This window comes from Budorcas taxicolor, chromosome 4, assembly GCF_023091745.1.
Source record: "Budorcas taxicolor isolate Tak-1 chromosome 4, Takin1.1, whole genome shotgun sequence".
In the NCBI taxonomy this organism is placed as follows: domain Eukaryota; kingdom Metazoa; phylum Chordata; class Mammalia; order Artiodactyla; family Bovidae; genus Budorcas; species Budorcas taxicolor.
Window position 1 is genome coordinate 5,615,520 of NC_068913.1, and position 17,897 is coordinate 5,633,416.

A 17,897-nucleotide genomic window follows, 5' to 3' on the forward strand; every position below is an offset into this window, starting at 1 on the left:
CTCAGATGCCACGATACTTCAAGAATTCAGATCTTAAAGATGCTCAAAGAAGCTATTTAAAAGTTAAAAGTAATAAAATACTTTAAATATAAATTTAAATATTGATATTAAGACATTGTAAAATATTGACTTTGGAATATGAAAAGAACTTTTAAAACTTTTTTGGACATCAATTTTATGAGACGAATCTGAAAATTTCATAAACGCTATTGTTTGTGCCAGTTCAGTTCAGTTCAGTTCAGTCACTCAGTCGTGTCTGACTCTTTGCAACCCCATGAATCACAGCACGCCAGGCCTCCATGTCCATCACCAACTCTGGAGTTCACTCAGACTCAAGTTCATCGAGTCAGTGATGCCATTCAGCAATCTCATCCTCTATCGTCCCCTTCTCCTCCTGCCTCCAACCCCTCCCAGCATCAGAGTCTTTTCCAATGAGTCAACTCTTCTCATGAGGTGGCCAAGGTACTGGAGTTTCAGCTTTAGCATCATTCCTTCCAAAGAAAACCCAGGGCTGATCTCTTTGAGAATGGACTGGTTGCATCTCCTTGCAGTCCAAGGGACTCTCAAGAGTCTTCTCCAACACCACAGTTCAAAAACATCAATTCTTCAGCTCTCAGCTTTCTTCACAGTCCAACTCTCACATCCACACATGACTTGACTAGACAAATCTTTGTAGGCAAAGTAATGTCTCTGCTTTTGAGTATGCTGTCTAGGTTGGTCATAACTTTTCTTCCAAGGAGGAAGCGTCTTTTAATTTCATGGCTGCAGTCACCATCTGCAGTGATTTTGGAGCCCAAAAGTGTAAAGTCTGCCACTGTTTCCACTGTTTCCCCATCGATTTACCATGAAGTGACGGCACCAGATGCCATGATCTTCGTTTTCTGAATGTTGAGATTTAAACCAACATTTTAACTCTCCACTTTCACTTTCATCAAGAGGCTTTTTAGTTCCTCTTCACTTTCTGCCATAAGGGTGCTGTCATCTGCATATCTGAGATTATTGCTATTTCTCCCTGCAATCTTGATTCCAGCTTGTGCTTCTTCCAGTCCAGAGTATCTCATGATGTACTCTGCATAGAAGTTAAATAAGCAGGTGACAATATACAGCCTTGACATACTCCTTTTCCTATTTGGAACCAGTCTGTCGTTCCATGTGCAGATCTAACTGTTGCTTCCTGACCTGCTTATAGGTTTCTCAAGAGGCAGGTTAGGTGGTCTGGTATTCCCATCTCTTTCAGAATTTTCCACAGTTTATTGTGATCCACACAGTCAAAAGCATTGGCATAGTCAACAAAGCAGAAATAGATGTTTTTCTGGAACTCTCTTACTTTTTCCATGATCCAGAAGATGTTTTCAATTTGATCTCTGGTTCCTCTGCCTTTTCTAAAACCAGCTTGAACATCTGGAAGTTCACGGTTCACGTATTGCTGAAGCCTGGCTTGGAGAATTTTAAGCATTACTTTACTAGTGTGTGAGATGAGTGCACTTGTGAGGTAGTTTGAGCATTCTTTGGCATTGCCTTTCTTTGGGATTGGAATGAAAACTGACCTTTTCCAGTCCTGTGGTCACTGCTGAGTTTTCCACATTTGCTGGCATAAGGAGTGCCGCACTTTCACAGCATCACCATTCAGGATTTGAAACAGCTCAACTGGAATTCCATCACCTCCACTAGCTTTGTTCGTAGTGATGCTTTCTAAGGCCCACTTGACTTCACGTTCCAGGATGTCTGGCTCTAGGTGAGTGATCACACCATCGTGATTATCTGGGTTGTGAAGATCTTTTTTGTATAGTTCTTCTGTGTATTCTTGTCATCTCTTCTTAATATCTTCTGCTTCTGTTAGGTCCATACTATTTCTGTCCTTATCGAGCCCATCTCTGCATGAAATGTTCCCGTAGTATCTCTAATTTTCTTGAAAAGATCTCTAGTCTTTCCCATTCTATTGTTTTCCTCTATTTGTTTGCATTGATAGCTGAGGAAAGCTTCCTTATCTCTCCTTCCTATTCTTTGGAACTCTGCATTCAGATGCTTATATCTTTGCTTTTCTCCTTTGCTTTTCTCTTCTCTTGTTTCACAGCTATTTCTAAGGCCTCCTCAGACAGCCATTTTGCTTTTTTGCATTTCCTTTCCATGGGGATGGTCTTGATCACTGTCTCCTGTACAATGTCACGAACCTCAGTCCATAGTTCATCAGGCACTCTATCAGATCTAAATCTGAATCTATCTAAATCTGAATCTAAATCTATTTCTCACATCCCCTGTATAATCATAAGGGATTTGATTTAGGTCATACTTGAATAGTCTAATGGTTTTCCCTACTTTCTTCAATTTAAGTATGAATTTGGCATTAAGGAGTTCATGATCTGAGCCATAGTCAGCTCCTGGTCTTGTTTTTGTTAACTGTATAGAGCTCTGTTTACTGTACAGAGCTCTGTTCACTGTATAGAGCTTCTCCATCTTTGGCTGCAAAGAATATACTCAATGTGATTTTGGTGTTGACCATCTGGTGATGTCCATTTGTAGAATCTTCTCTTGTGTTGTTGGAAGAGGGTGTTTGCTATGACCAGTGCATTTTCTTGGCAAAACTCTATTAATGTTTGCCCTGCTTCATTCTGTATTCCAAGGCCAAATTTGCCTGTTACTCCAGGTGTTTCTTGACTTCCTACTTTTGAATTCCAGTCTGCTATAATGAAAAGGACATATTTTTGGGGTGTTAGTTCTAAAAGGTCTTGTAGGTCTTCATAGAACCATTCAACCGTTCAGCTTCTTTAGTGATACTGGTTGAGGCATAGACAGGGAATCTCAAATAAAACCTAGTAAAGAGTTTTCATGAAATAACTATATTAAGTAAAGATAGCCTATTATCAGCAGTGGGAAAATTTCACAAAGATTGCTCAGGATGTCTCTATTCCTGTAATATTATGGGTTGTAAGAAAAATATATATTTAGTCTTTGTTTTATTTTATGGCACAAGAGTTCTAGAACCCATGAAATTCCCTAAGTGATGAAAGTTATAAAGATGCCTTAATGGCTGTAACATATTCCTTAATGGCTATAACATATTCCTATTCAATACCACCACCAGCAGTGACTTTTGGAAAGTATCTAAGGATGGGGTTGGTCTCCAGGGCATTCATCAGGTGATTAGTGGACTGGAACTTTTTGGTTTCATTGTGTAACCTGCATGTTTGCTGCAAGGAAGGGAAATGGCCTGGAGGTTGAATCAGTCATCAATGAATTAATTAACCATGCCTATGTAATAAAGCCTCCATAAAAACAAATGTATAGGGCTTTTAGAGTTTCCAAATTGAAAACCAGAATATGTCCACATGCCAGATTCAGCTCCTTTTGTCAGGATCTCACAATATGTATTAATATCTCTCCATTTGTTCATTCATATTCTTTAATACCTTGTATAGTTTACTGGTAACCTAGTGAGTACACAGGTTTTCTGAGTTTGTGGGCCACCCTAACCTATTAATCAAATCTCAGGAGTGGGTGATGGGATACTCCAATTTTCGATCAGAGGCACAGGCAACAATGCAGATATCATCTGAAAACACTGGCATCTGAAGTGGTGCAGTCCTGTGGGATTAATCCCTCCACCTGTAGGATCTGTTGCCGTTTCCTTGTAGGTAGTGTCAGAATTGAGTTAAATCTGACACCTAGTTAGTGCCTGAAGAGAATTGCTTGGTTTCTGTGGAAAATCCTCACACACTGAAGTTCCACAGTTCACCTGTCATCAGCATTAACTGATAAAACTAGGAAAGTGGGACGCTAAAAAGAACTCAAATCCCTTGTTTGCCTCTGTGAACACCTCCATAACACTGTCGTGGATTCCACTTGTTGGCTTAACATCAGAGTGGACTGAAAGAGAAATACAGCTCTTACATTAGCGGGAAGAAAAGAACCAAAACAAACTCACACAAAAAACTTTATGTGTTGCTTCCTGAGGAACTCCAAATTCCATCAGTGCAGCCACTTCTTTAGCTGGCACAAGTGACTGGGAAAACTTTGTAAAGCCTTTGCACTTCTTCAGAAACTTTATTTTTTCATGACCCATTCACCCTCAACCCTCACGGAAAGAGAGAGAGATTCAATGTCATTCTAACACAGAAAGCAGCAAAACGATGAAGTGACCTGGAACTCTAAGGTTCTGTTGACCAAGATGTTGCCACTGGAGGAAATTGAGTGACATAGAAATCATCTGTTTTGTGCTATAAATACATGTGAAGGTGCAATTATTATTTTTTGAAGTCAAATGCTTATTAAATAAATATAGTATGTTAAGATACGCGAAATACACAGTACACACCTGACAGTGCATTGTTGTTTTAATTTATTCCCTATCAGAATTATTTCCCTAGTTTTTATTTCTTGCTCCTCCTACATTCTGAATATAGCATAAATGGTCACATATTTCTTAGTTTTGCAACGGCTAAAATAATCTTTTAAATGAATGAAATATATGACATTAGAAAAACTAAGTTTTTTGGTCCTCAGTTTCTTCATTTCTGAAATGAATATAAAACAGCAATTATCTCTTAAGTTCTTTGTACTCATTCAATGCAATGATGACTTTAATTAGCATGATCTGAGCATAAAGCTAAGTAAAATGAATAATTTTATGATTACTAAAATTAACCCACAAAAGTAACTTGCTGAATATCACAATTATTATTTTATTCAAAATGGAGTGCTCCCTACTTGACATTCTACAAAGATATTCCTATGGATTCTGCACATTTGGGTTTTATTGTTTGGGTTCTCAAGTTTGTTGGGCTCCATGACATTTGCAAAAAATAAGAGAGGCCAGGACTAATCCAAGTTAACAGTACCTGTTAACAGTACCTTTGAACTAAATGGAAGGATTCTGTATAACTTTTAGTTGTTTATGATCAATTCATAGCTCCTATATTTTCTGATTCACAATAATTTGGAAACCTCAAATTAGAAATTATAACTTAATGAAAAATGAGTCTGTCTCTTTGGATTGAAAGTAAATATAATGAAAATTTGCAAATACTAAATATCTGCATTTATAAATGACTAATTTTATTCTAGTATCTGCTTAGTTGTGTGTGTGTGTTTTTTTTTTTTTCCAGTGCAAAGATATACTAACTGGATGTTAAAAATGAATAAACATTTATTTATTTGGGAAAACTGCCACATCCATAAGCAGATAGTGGAGCAGATAATGCAGAGAAATAATTATCAAACTTTACTTCATATTGGAATCACTTATTTAGCTTTCAAAACTCCTCAGGACTTTCACATCCCACACCAGTTAAATTTGCTTTTCTTGGGGTGAGATCCAGGCATTAGTATTTTTCAAACCTGTAAGGTAGATCTAATATGCAGTGATGTTTTAGGACCAGTGATATATAGAATATTTTTCCAATTGATTTTTAACTCCAAAGCAGCCAGAAATCTTCCCATTCAAATTAATCAAAAAAGAAAAGTGGATGCCAATTTCACATTATTTAAAATCAAAGGAATGACATCATAGTAGACATTCAAGTGAAGTGTTGTGGCCAGGAGTGACCAGTAATTGAAAAATTCAATAAAGCATTAAATGTAATTAATTTCCGAGTTGAGGAGCTTAAGCTTCTAGATTGGAAAAATTGTTACATATGCCAAAGGCTGATATAATTCAATGTTAAAAGTGCTTTAGTACTTCTGAACTTGTAAGAAGCAGGGTTACCCAGAATGATTTTATAGAAATAAAGAACTATTTTAATTATTACAAACCGATTCATTCTTTGCCTTCTTATTGCTGATATACAGGATCAGTGCAACAAAAGAGTCTGTGAATTTAGGTATTTTTTACTTGAGATAAGGAATAAAAGAAAAATTAATTCTTGGAATGAAGGATAAGAACACTTTTATTTTCAAATGTGAATAACAAAAAGCAAAAACAATCCCACAAAATAAATTTTCATAGAAAATTTTGATATCGTTCTGTTGTTTTATTTACTTTTGACACTGAAATTTTCCCTATATGTATTTTCAGTTTTAAAATTGTGTGTATTAGGATATGTAGCTAACATTTTTAAAAAGTCTACATATTTCATTAAGAGAAAAACAACCACCAGGTTTGAAAAATAAAGATCAGTCACTTCAATGACATTTGTATTACACTCTGTTATCACTAACCTCTTTTTTCTCCTAATGATAAATATTTTCCTAAAATCTGTAAAAACCACTTCTCTGATTTTATTATAGACAATTTCTGCTGTAGAACTGTATATAAGTGGAATTCAGTGTGTATCTCTATTATTCTGTGATGGGTGGGCTCTGCTCAGTGTGGTTCTTATGATAGTCATCCATTGATGCTTTTGGTTGTAATTCATTTATTTGCTCTTTCACTGTGCAAACAAAGCAAAATCTATTACCCAGTTTTAGCATTAATGAACATATTCCCATTGTTTTTGTCATTATTAAAAATCCTACTTCACAACACACACATCATACAAAAACAGTTACAGAGGGATCATAGACTGAAAGGTGAAAAATAAAAATATAACACTTCTAAAAGAAGATGGAGGATTATATCTTTATGCCCTGATGGTAGAAACATTTATTAAGCAGGATATGAGTCATAGATATTTGTAGGGGGATATGCCTGTGTGTGTGTGGTGGAGTGTTAGTTGATCAGTTGTGTCAAACTGTTTGTGACCCCATTGACTGTAACCACCAGGTTACCCTTCATAAAATAGAAGGGTATTTCTTTCCTAGTTAGCTGAATTTTTATCATTATAAAGTGCTGCATTATCCTAAATGTTTCTTCTGCCTTATTTATGATGCCAAAATCTTGGCCTCTGTGCACCAGTGCTGAATCGATTCTTGGAGACAGAGTTTGAGTGAAGTAGAACAGAATAGCTTTATTACTTCGCACAGCAAAGAGGGCCATAGTGGATTTCTGCCTCCAAAAAATATTTGTCCCAACCCACCAGAATAATTTGATAAGTTTTACAGTAATAGCTCAAGACTAAGGTTGCTGATAAGGCTAGGGTTTATCAGCACTGAAAGATGAACTCCCCAGGTCAGTAGGCACCCAATAAGGTGTGCAATATACTATGGAGATCGGTGGAGAAATAACTCCAGAAAGAATGAAGAGATAGAATCAAAGCAAAAACAACACCCAGTTGTGGATGTGACTGGTGATAGAAGTAAAGTCCACTGCTGTAAAGAGCAGTATTGCATAGGAACCTGAAATGTTAGGTCCACAAATCAAGGCAAATTGGAAGTGCTCAAACAGGAGATAGCAAAAGTGAACATTGACATTTTAGGAATCAGCGAACTAAAATGGACTGGAATATGTGAATTTAACTCAGATGAATGTTACATCTACTATGGTGGGCAAAAATCCCTTAGAAGAAATGGAGTGGTCATTACAGTCAACAAAAGAGTCTGAAATGCAGTACTTGGATGCAATCTCAAAAACAACAGAATGATCTCTGTTCATTTCCGAGGCAAACAATTCAATATCACAGTAATCCAAGTCTTTGCCCCGAACAGTAATACTGAGGAAGCTGAAGTTAAACGGTTCTATGAAGACCTACAAGACCTTCTAGAACTAACACCCCAAAAAGATGTCCTTTTCATTATGGGGGACTAGAATGAAAAAGTAGGAAATCAAGAAATATCTGGAATAATGGGCAAATTTGGCATTGGAGTACAGAATGAAGCAAGGCAAAGCCTAAAAGAGTTTTGCAAAGAGAATGCACTTGAGGGTCATAGCAAACACCCTCTTGCAACAACACAAGGGAAGACTCTACACACAGACAGAACCAGATGGTCAATACTGAAATCAGATTGCTCATATTCTTTGCAGCCAAAGATGGAGATGCTCTTTACAGTCTGCAAAAGTAAGATCAGGAGCTGACTGTGGCTCAGATTGTGAAATATTTATTGTGAAATTCAGACTTAAATGGAAGAAAGTAGGGGCAATAATTAGACCATTCAGGTATGACCTAAATCAAATCCCTTATACAGTGGAAGTGGCATATAGATTCAAGAGATTAGATCTGATAGACAGCGTGCCTGAAGAACTATGGACAGAGGTTTGTGACATTGTACAGGAGGCAGTGATCAAGACAACCCCAGAGAAAAATAAATACAAAAAGGCAAAATGGCTATCTGAGGAGGCCTAAAAATAGCTGAAAAAAGAAGATAGATGAAAGGCAAAGGAGAAAAGGAAAGATATATTCATTTGCATGAAGAGCTCCAAAGAATAGCAAGGAGAGATAAGAAAGACTTCCTCAGTGACCAGTGCAAAGAAATAGAGGAAAACAATAGAATGGGAAAGACTAGAGATTTCTTCAAGAAAATTAAAGACACCAATTGAACTTTTCATGCAAAGATGGGCACAATAAAAGAAAGAAATGGTATGGATCTAACAGCAGTAGAGGATATTAAGAAGAGGTAGCAAGAATACTCAGAAGAACTATACAAAAGAGATATTCGTGACCCAGATAATCGCGATGGAGTGATCACTCACCTAGAGCCAGACATTCTGAAATGTGAAGTTAGGTGGGCCTTAGGAAGCACCACTATGAACAAAGTTACTGGAGGTGATGGAATTCCAATTGAGCTATTTCAAATCCTGAAAGATGATGCTATGAAAGTGGTGCACTCAATATGCCAGCAAATTTGGAAAACTCAGCAGTGGTCACAGGACTGGAAAAGATCAGTTTTCATTCCAATCCCAAAAAAGTCAATGCCAAAGAATGTTCAAACTACTATACAATTTCACTCATCTCACAGAAATGCTCAAAATTCTCCAAGCAAGGCTTCAACTGTTCATGAACTATGAACTTCCAGATGTTCCATCTGGATTTAGAAAAGGCAGAGGAACCAGAGATCAAGTCATCAACATCCGCTGGATCATCAAAAAAAGCAAGAGAGTTCCAGAAAAACATCTACTTCTGCTGTATTATCTATGCCAAAGCATTTGACTGTGTGGATCACAACAAACTGTGGAAAATTCTTCAAGAGATGGGAATACGAGATCATCTGACCTGTCTCCTGAGAAATCTCTATGCAGGTCAAGTAGCAACAGTTAGAACTGGACATGGAACAACAGACTGGTTCCAAATCAGGAAAGGAGTACATCAAGGCTGTATATTGTCACCCTGCTTATTTAACTTATATGCAGAGTACATCATGAGAAATACTGGACTGGATGAAGCACAAGCTGGAATCAAGATTGCCCGGAGAAATATCAATAACCTCAGATATGAAGATGACATCACCCTTATGGCAGAAACCAAAGAAGAACTAAAGAGTCTTTTTTTGAAAGTGAAAGAGGAGAGTGAAAAGTTGGCCCACAACTCAACATTAAAAAAACTAAGATCATGGCATCTGGTCCCATTACTTCATGGCAAATAGATGGGGAAACGTGGAAACAGTGACAGACTTTATTCTGGGAGGCTACAAAATCACTCCAGATAGTGACTGAAACCATGAAATTAAAAGGCGTTTACTCCTTGGAAAAAAATTTATGAACAACCTAGACAGCTTATTGAAAAGCAGAGACATTATTTTGCCAAAAACAGTCCATCTAGTCAAAGCTATGGCTTTTCCAATAGTCATGTAGGGATGTGAGAGTTGGACTATAAAGAAAGCACAAAGACAGAAATATAGATCAATGGAACAAAATAGAAAGCCCAGAGATAAATCCACACACCTATGGACAACTTATCTTCGACAAAGGAGGCAAGAATATACAATGGATTAAAGACAACCTCTTTAACAAGTGGTGCTGGGAACACTGGTCAACCACTTGTAAAGGAATGAAACTAGAACACTTTCTGGAGAAGGAAATGGCAACCCACTCCAGTGTTCTTGCCTGGAGAATCGCAGGGACGGGGGAGCTTGATGGGCTGCCGTCTACGAGGTCGCACAGAGTTGGACACGACTGAAGCAACTTAGCAGCAGCAGCAGCAGAATACTTTCTAACACCATACACAAAAATAAACTCAAAATGGATTAAAGATCTAAATGTAAGACCAGAAAATATAAAACTCCTAGAGGAGAACATAGGCAAAACACTCTATGACATAAATCACAGCAGGACCCTCTATGACCCACCTCCCAGAATACTAGAAATAAAAGCAAAAATGAACAAATGGGACCTAATTAAAATTAAAAGCTTCTGCACAACAAAGGAAACTGTAAGCAAGGTGAAAAGACTGCCTTCAGAATGGGAGAAAATAATAACAAATGAAGCAACTGACAAACAACTAATCTCAAAAACATACAAGCAACTCCTGGGGCTCAATTTCAGAAAAATAAATGACCCAATCAAAAAATGGGCCAAAGAACTAAATAGACATTTCTCCAAAGAAGACATACAAATGGCTAACAAACACATGAAAAGATGCTCAATGTCACTCATTATCAGAGAAATGAAAATCAAAACTACAATGAGGTACCATTTCATGCCAGTCAGAATGGCTGCGATCCAAAAATCTAAAAGCAATAAATGCTGGAGAGGGTGTGGAGAAAAGGGAACCCTCCTACACTGTTGGTGGGAATGCAAACTAGTACAGCCACTATGGAGAACAGTGTGGAGATTCCTTAAAAAAAACTGGAAATAGAACTGCCTTATGACCCAGAAATCTCACTGTTGGGCATACACACTGAGGAAACCAGAACTGAAAGAGATATGTGTACTCCAATGTTCATCACAGCACTGTTTATAATAGCCAGGACATGGGAGCAACCTAGATGTCCATCAGCAGACGAATGGATAAGAAAGCTGTGATACATATACACAATGGAATATTACTCAGCCATTAAAAATAATACATTTGAATCAGTTCTAATGAGGTGGATGAAACTGGACCCGATTATACAGAGTGGAGTAAGCCAGAAAGAAAAACACCAATACAGAATACTAACGCATATATATGGAATTTAGAAAGATAGTAACAAAAACCCTGCATGCGAGACAGCAAAAGAGACACAGATGTATAGAACAGTCTTTTGGACTCTGTGGAAGAGGGAGAGGGTGGGATGATTTGGGAGAATGGCATTGAAACATGTATAATATCATATATTAAACGAACTGCCAGTCTAGGTTCGATGCAGGATACAGGATGTTTGGGGCTGGTGCACTGGGATGACTCAGAGGGATGGTATGGAGAGGGAGGTGGGAAGGGGGTTCAGGATGGGGAACACGTGTACACCTGTGGCAGATTCATGTCGATGTATGGCAAAACCAATACAATATTGTAAAGTAATTAACCTCCAATTAAAATAAATAAATTTAAAATAAAGAAAATAGGTGACAGGAATGCTTCCACACTCAGAATCCCGGCAAAGCCTGCTCACCCTCAATAATATCATACCAACTGTTGTGATAAATTATATCAATTGGCTTTCAAATATTAAACCACATTTGTAATCCTGGTATAAATCAAATTTGGTCTTGATGTTTTATCCTTTTAAATACACTATGAAATCTGTCTGATAATACTTTATTCAGGATTTTCTCCTCCATGTTCATTTATGTGATCAGATTATTTTCTTTCTGATGCTTTTGTGACCTTTGATATAAAGATTATACTGGAGTCACAGAGTAAGAAAATATTTTCCTTCTTTTTTCTCAAATCTTAAAAATATTTTAGAATTTTTAAATTATTTGTACCTTGAATATTTTATAGAATTTTCCATTAAATATAGCTTCCAAAATGTCACACACTATTGTCACTTACTTTCAAAATACAGAAGTACAAAGGACCTTTACTTTTTACTATGTCATTTCTTGGAATACACAGGGGTGCATCACAGGATCTATTTAATTTCTCAACTTCTATTTTAGCCCCCTGTTTAGTAATTTTTGTCCTTATTACAAGTTAGTTACTTAACCACTTCCACCTAGTGACTGAATGTCTGCTCAAAAAATTGCAGGAAAGGCTGATTTATCAGAGCCTTGCAGAAATGGAAGCCTGGAGTCGGAGGAGGGGAGTTCACACTGTGCCGTGACATTCTCACTGAGTTGAAGCCATTAGTTTCCTTACAGGATGGAAAGAATTTGTCTTTTTTTCCTTTGCATCAGTGCAGCTATAACCCATCTCTGAGTCTCCCATAGTCTTTATATAATTGCATTGCTTACCTTTTCTGAGAAGGAATAGGGTTAGCCTAAGGATCAGGCTCCTGGGAGAGCCCACATTTCCTCCCCATCCACTCCACTCCCCTCTTTGTCCTTTAAGATGCTAATTAACACAAACCAAGCAGTACAGATATAAATACTCTACAGTCAAAAACCTTAATCAAAATAAATTTCCAACAAGGACTCATCCATGAGTTAACACAAGTTTCAAGTCCAACTTAGACTATAACTTTCACCCTTCTGCATAATATATATGGTGAACAACAAGCAGGTCTTTAAGTGATCATTTTAACAAGGTACCTCAATAAGTGTGTGTTGACAATGGTGTCATAAGTATTACAAAGGACTCTGGGACAAAAGCTTATAATTTGAAAATCTATGATATATAATTTTTTCATTTAGAAATTGTAGTTAAAATAGCTTGGGAATAAAAAAGCAAATGGAATTTCAAGTAGCTTTGCCCCAGTAAACTACAGCAGAGGACATTTGCAATTTCTAATCACATATACCCATCTTTCAGGGCATCAGTTAAAACTATTTCAATCTATTTGAATTTCAGTACTGCTCTTCTGTTTATTTACATAGGTTCAAATATCACAAACTCATTGGAAATCAACCATTTTGTAAAAAAAAAAAAAAAAAGGAAAAAAAAATCTGTCCGATTGAGACAGTTTAGAATAGGCTAAGTCATTACTGATAAGATCAGTTTCTGGAACACAGCTCTACTGTGGACAGTGCTGTGTTTCATCCCCATAAGATCTCATTAGCGTTCACACACAGAAAACTCTGGTCTTGGAGTTGTATACCGGACCATTGACCTTAGCCAGTTTTGATGATACATGCTTGCACCAGGCACGAGGACAGAGGCTGGGAGAGGTCAGTCCACTCCATACCATTATAGGAAAAATAATTTGCTGCATTTGGCCTGCTGCTAACAACGGGATTTGTCATTTTTCTTTAAATATTAAAAAGGTAGAATTTATAGGTTCTTATCATTTATTTGGGCTTCCCTGGTGACTCAGTGGTAAAGAAACCACCTGCAATTCATGAGACTCAGATTCAGTACCTGGGTCAGGAAGATCCCCTGGAGGAGGAAATGGCAACACACTTCAATATTCTTGTCCGAAAAATCCCACGGTCAGAGGAGCTTGGCCTGCTATGGTTGAAAGGGTTGCAAAAGAGTCAGACACAACTGAGTGACAGAGCACAGCACAGCACAGTTTTTATTTATGGGCTTTCCAGGTGGCTCAGTGCTAAACAATTCACCTGTCAATGCAGAAATGCAGCAGATGCAAGTTCAGTCCCTGGGTTGAGAAAATCCCTTGGAAGAGGAAATGAAAACGCACTCCAGTAATTTTGCCTGAATAATCCCATAGACAGAGGAGCCTGTCAGGCTACAGTCCATGGGGTCACAAAGAGTTGGTTACAAATGAGTGATTGAACATGCATGCATCTTTTATTTATAGAGGTAAAAGACTATCACTGGATTAGTTTGTTAGTAAACAAACTAATTAGATTGGATAATGGATTAGATAGCAGGTTTTATTGATTTTAATGAAGATTGAAAGTAATGTTCTGAAATTTGCCTCTCTTTGCCTTTGATGACCAATTTCTGGAAGTATTTAACCTGATGGTTAGAATAACAGACAACGTAGGCAGTTGGAAGATTAGTGACCTAAAGCTAACAATAACAAGAAGAAGAAAGATATCTATGTAAAAGGAAAATAAAAATATCTTCAATTGAACACATACAGTTGCTGATGTATTTATTTTATAACCTATTGGTTTTGTCCCAAAGACATGGACGTGGCTCTGTGTGATTCTGCATCAGATGCAATGCCTTAGGGAGCCCCTCATTTCAACTCTTATTTGTGACCTGTGTCTGAAATTTGAAGGGAGTGGCCAAGGTTCCTGTGGAGAGCACGTGTAAGCTGTGGACTTTACAAGGGCAGCTGTCTAAATACAGAAAAGTTTAAATAGAATTAGAGGCATATGGTCAATGGTGACCTTGTACTTTGCCCAGTTCTGTGTATTCACTTCTGTCTTGTAATGTTGTTCAGCATCTCCTGAGCTAAGTAACCTCTGAGGACAATTTCCAGGGAATTCTCTGCTCCAACCTCTCCAGCTGGTGGTGTCCCCAGTGGCTGAATGCTATTTTTTTCTGGTTGGGGATGGGGTGCTTTCACTGTACCCAATTTTGTAATGCTGGTCAACTATCAGCTAATCTTAATGTATTCATGACTTTGATATCCTCATGCAGATTAAAGGCAGATGATGGGATGTCACATTGTACACTGGGTCACAGCACCCTGAGCCCTTGCCCTCCTCCTGCTTTCATATCTTGAATCACAACTTGAAAGTGTATGATGCATCTGTTTGCTTTCTCACTTTCTCTCCCTTGAAATGCTGGTTCCATAAGGGTGAGAACTTGGCTTGTTGATCCATCTGCTCAGCTCCTGGAACAATGCCTGGCATATATTAAGCACTCAATATATTTGTACTGAAAGGATAAATGACCTGGAAAAGTGACCCATTTACTGGGTTTGATGTTTTCTTTCACATCCCTGCTATGTATGAGGGAGTTTCTTCATTCTGAGCACTAGAAGGTTCTCCAGCTTTACATCCTGGAGGCTCTTAGAACAATATGGCCCTAATGAAGAGTTCTGAGTCTGCCAGTTTCCATGAAAAAGTAAATCACTACAATATTTTCATAAAGCACTTTTGCCAAAATTTAATCATATACTTGAAAGCAATTCTCTGCATAAACAGCTCAATTTTAATAATGAATTCATAAGTATAGAAACCAAGGAATGAAACTATGGATGCTCATCATGTGACTTACAAGTGGATTTCTTTAGAATTTTCATATCTATCAGCATGAAATTCTTTCATAATATTTCTTTATTCTTATTTTAAATAACTACATATTTTGGAATAATTTTATCTTCAGAAAGGTGTTGCAGGGACAATATATAGAGTTTCTCTATAACCCTCATCCAGGCTCCCCTATTCCATTCTCTTAAAGTTTCTGGTATTATTATGGCAGATTTGTCAAAACTAACAAATTAACATAAGCACATGACTATTCATTAAGCTCTAATCATTACTGGGATTTCACCAGATTTCCATTCATGGTCTTTCTCTGTTCCAGAATCCAATGTAGAGGACCACAATGCATTTAGCTGGATTTATTTTCTTACAGTCTGTGTTAATTTCATGTTTTTTCCTTATATTTCAGGACTTTAATCTTCTTGAAAATAACTTGCTTGACGTCCTGTCCAATGTCTCTTACTCTGAGTTTGCCTATTGTTTCCTCATGATCAGACTGGTTTGGGGGATTTTTGAAAAAATACAGCAGGGATGAAAGATCTTTCTCATTGCATTGTATAAGAGGGTACATGATACTCATAGGATATCACACATGCTGTTAAGCTGGTTAAGTTGGTACTTAGGGGCTTCTTCCACAGTAAATTTCCTTTTTTTCCCCTTTTTTGTACTGTATTCTTTTAATGTGAGCTGTTAAGTCTAACCTAGGCTCAAAGGGAAGACTAAATGCTAAACTAATGGGCTTATTTGTAATCATTACTATTTTGCTATAAATTGAAAAAAAAATGAGACTGGGGTCATAATTAAGTATCTGTTTGGTTGCTAATAAATAGAATGAAAATTGAACGAGCCAAAGAAAACTAAGTGAATATATATGAAGAATTATGTACCGCAAGAAGTTCAAGGCCGTAAGTAAAAATGATGATATATGGTAAAAACCATCACAATATTGTTAAGTAATTATTCTCCAATTAAAATAAAATAATTTAAAAAAACAACATTCAAAAAACTAAAAAATAAAATACAGAATAAAAAGGAGTTCAAGGTCGTAGCTGGGTTGCAGGGCCAAGGGGAAACGGATTGTGTTGGGTCCATGCTCTCAACCATCACTTACTGCCAGTTCTCCTGGCAGGTGACCTTTATTCTCCTACATGGTCATTCTCCACAGAGCAGGAGAAGCAGCTCCTGTGTGCTTCATAGTTAATAACTTTCATGACTGACAGAAATTAAAAGGGGCTCATTATCTTTGACCTCAGGTTTCACAACCCTAGGGAAAGAGTCTGATTTTCTTAGCTGGAGGCAGTGCTTTGATTGACTGAACTTCAATGAGTTGTTAAAAGAGAGATGATTTATAGGATCTATTGTGCAAAATCTAGAAGAAGATAACAGCTATCATAAATAGAGTGATCAAAAGTGTGTTTCCTTTTAGAGGCATTGAGAAGACAGTGATGCTACCAAAAGAAGGGATGATCTGACAAAGCCTGCCAGACTACCAAATAGATATTTACCTCATAACGATATGTGAGTCCAGTTAGAAATGGGAAATGTGGTCTCTACTGTGAGGATAGGGATCAAATGCTCATGTAGCCTAAGGGCTGGTCTCCTTCAAAATATGTGTTTCTCAGTAATATCTACAACCATGTAATACATCCAGGAGTGAAAAAGGAGTGAAAAAGTTAGCTTAAAGCTCAACATTCAGAAAACTAAGATCATGGCATCTGGTCCCATCACTGCATGGCAAATAGATGGGGAAACAGTGGAAAGAGTCTCAGACTTTATTTTGGGGACTCCAAAATCACTGCAGATGGTGACTGCAGCCATGAAATTAAAAGACGCTTACTCCTTGGAAGAAAAGTTATGACCAACCCAGATAGTATATTCAAAAGCAGAGACATTACTTTGCCAACAAAAGTCCATCCAGTCAAGGCTATGGTTTTTGCAGTAGTCATGTATGGATGTGAGAGTTGGACTGTGAAGAAAGCTGAGCACTGAAGAATTGATGCTTTTGAACTGTGATGTTGGAGAAGACTCTTGAGAGTCCCTTGGACTGCAAGGAGATCCAACCAGTCCATCCTAAAGGAGATTAGTCCTGGGTGTCCTTTGGAAGGAATGATGCTAAAGCGGAAACTCCAGTACTTTGGCCACCTCATGCGAAGAGTTGACTGACTGGAAAAGACTCTGATGCTGGGAGAGATGGGGCAGGAGGAGAAGGGGACAACAGAGGATGAGATGGCTGGATGGCATCACCCACTCGATGGACGTGAGTTTGAGTGAACTCCGGGAGTTGGTGATGGTCAGGGAGGCCTGGCGTGCTGCGATTCATGGGGTTGCAAAGAGTCAGACACAACTGAGCGACTGAACTGAACTGAACTGAATACATCCAGAAATGTTTCCCACATTGTGTAAAGTGAAGTTTCTTTCTGATAATTGTATAAAATATAAGTTGAAAGGAAAAGAGTTAGATCATCAGCTTTGTGATTCACACACACACAAAAAAACTAAAATAGCTATTATATAATGCCCACTAAGTGCAGTCAGCAATGGATTAGAAAATCTTGTATAAATTCAAAACGCACTTGAAAATCAGAATAATGGTGTAACAATCTAGTATCATCAATTCACCATTATCATTATGGCATAATTAGAATAGAAGAGTTCAACATTTTTAAGTAGGCATGATTACTAAATACTTGGCAAGTTTAAGTAGAATTAGTATGTAATTTTTCCTTAACTGAAAATGGACTGTTATGAAAATTAGACATTTAACAGACCAAAATAAAAACTTTTAAAATTATATGGCTAAAAATGCATATTAAAAACTCAATACTAAAATGTTCATTAACCACCAACAATTATTAATCAATTGTACATTATAGAATTAACATTTAAATTAAAAACATTTAAATATATTAAGCATTAAGTAAATAACATTCATTAATGACTGTTAGTCATC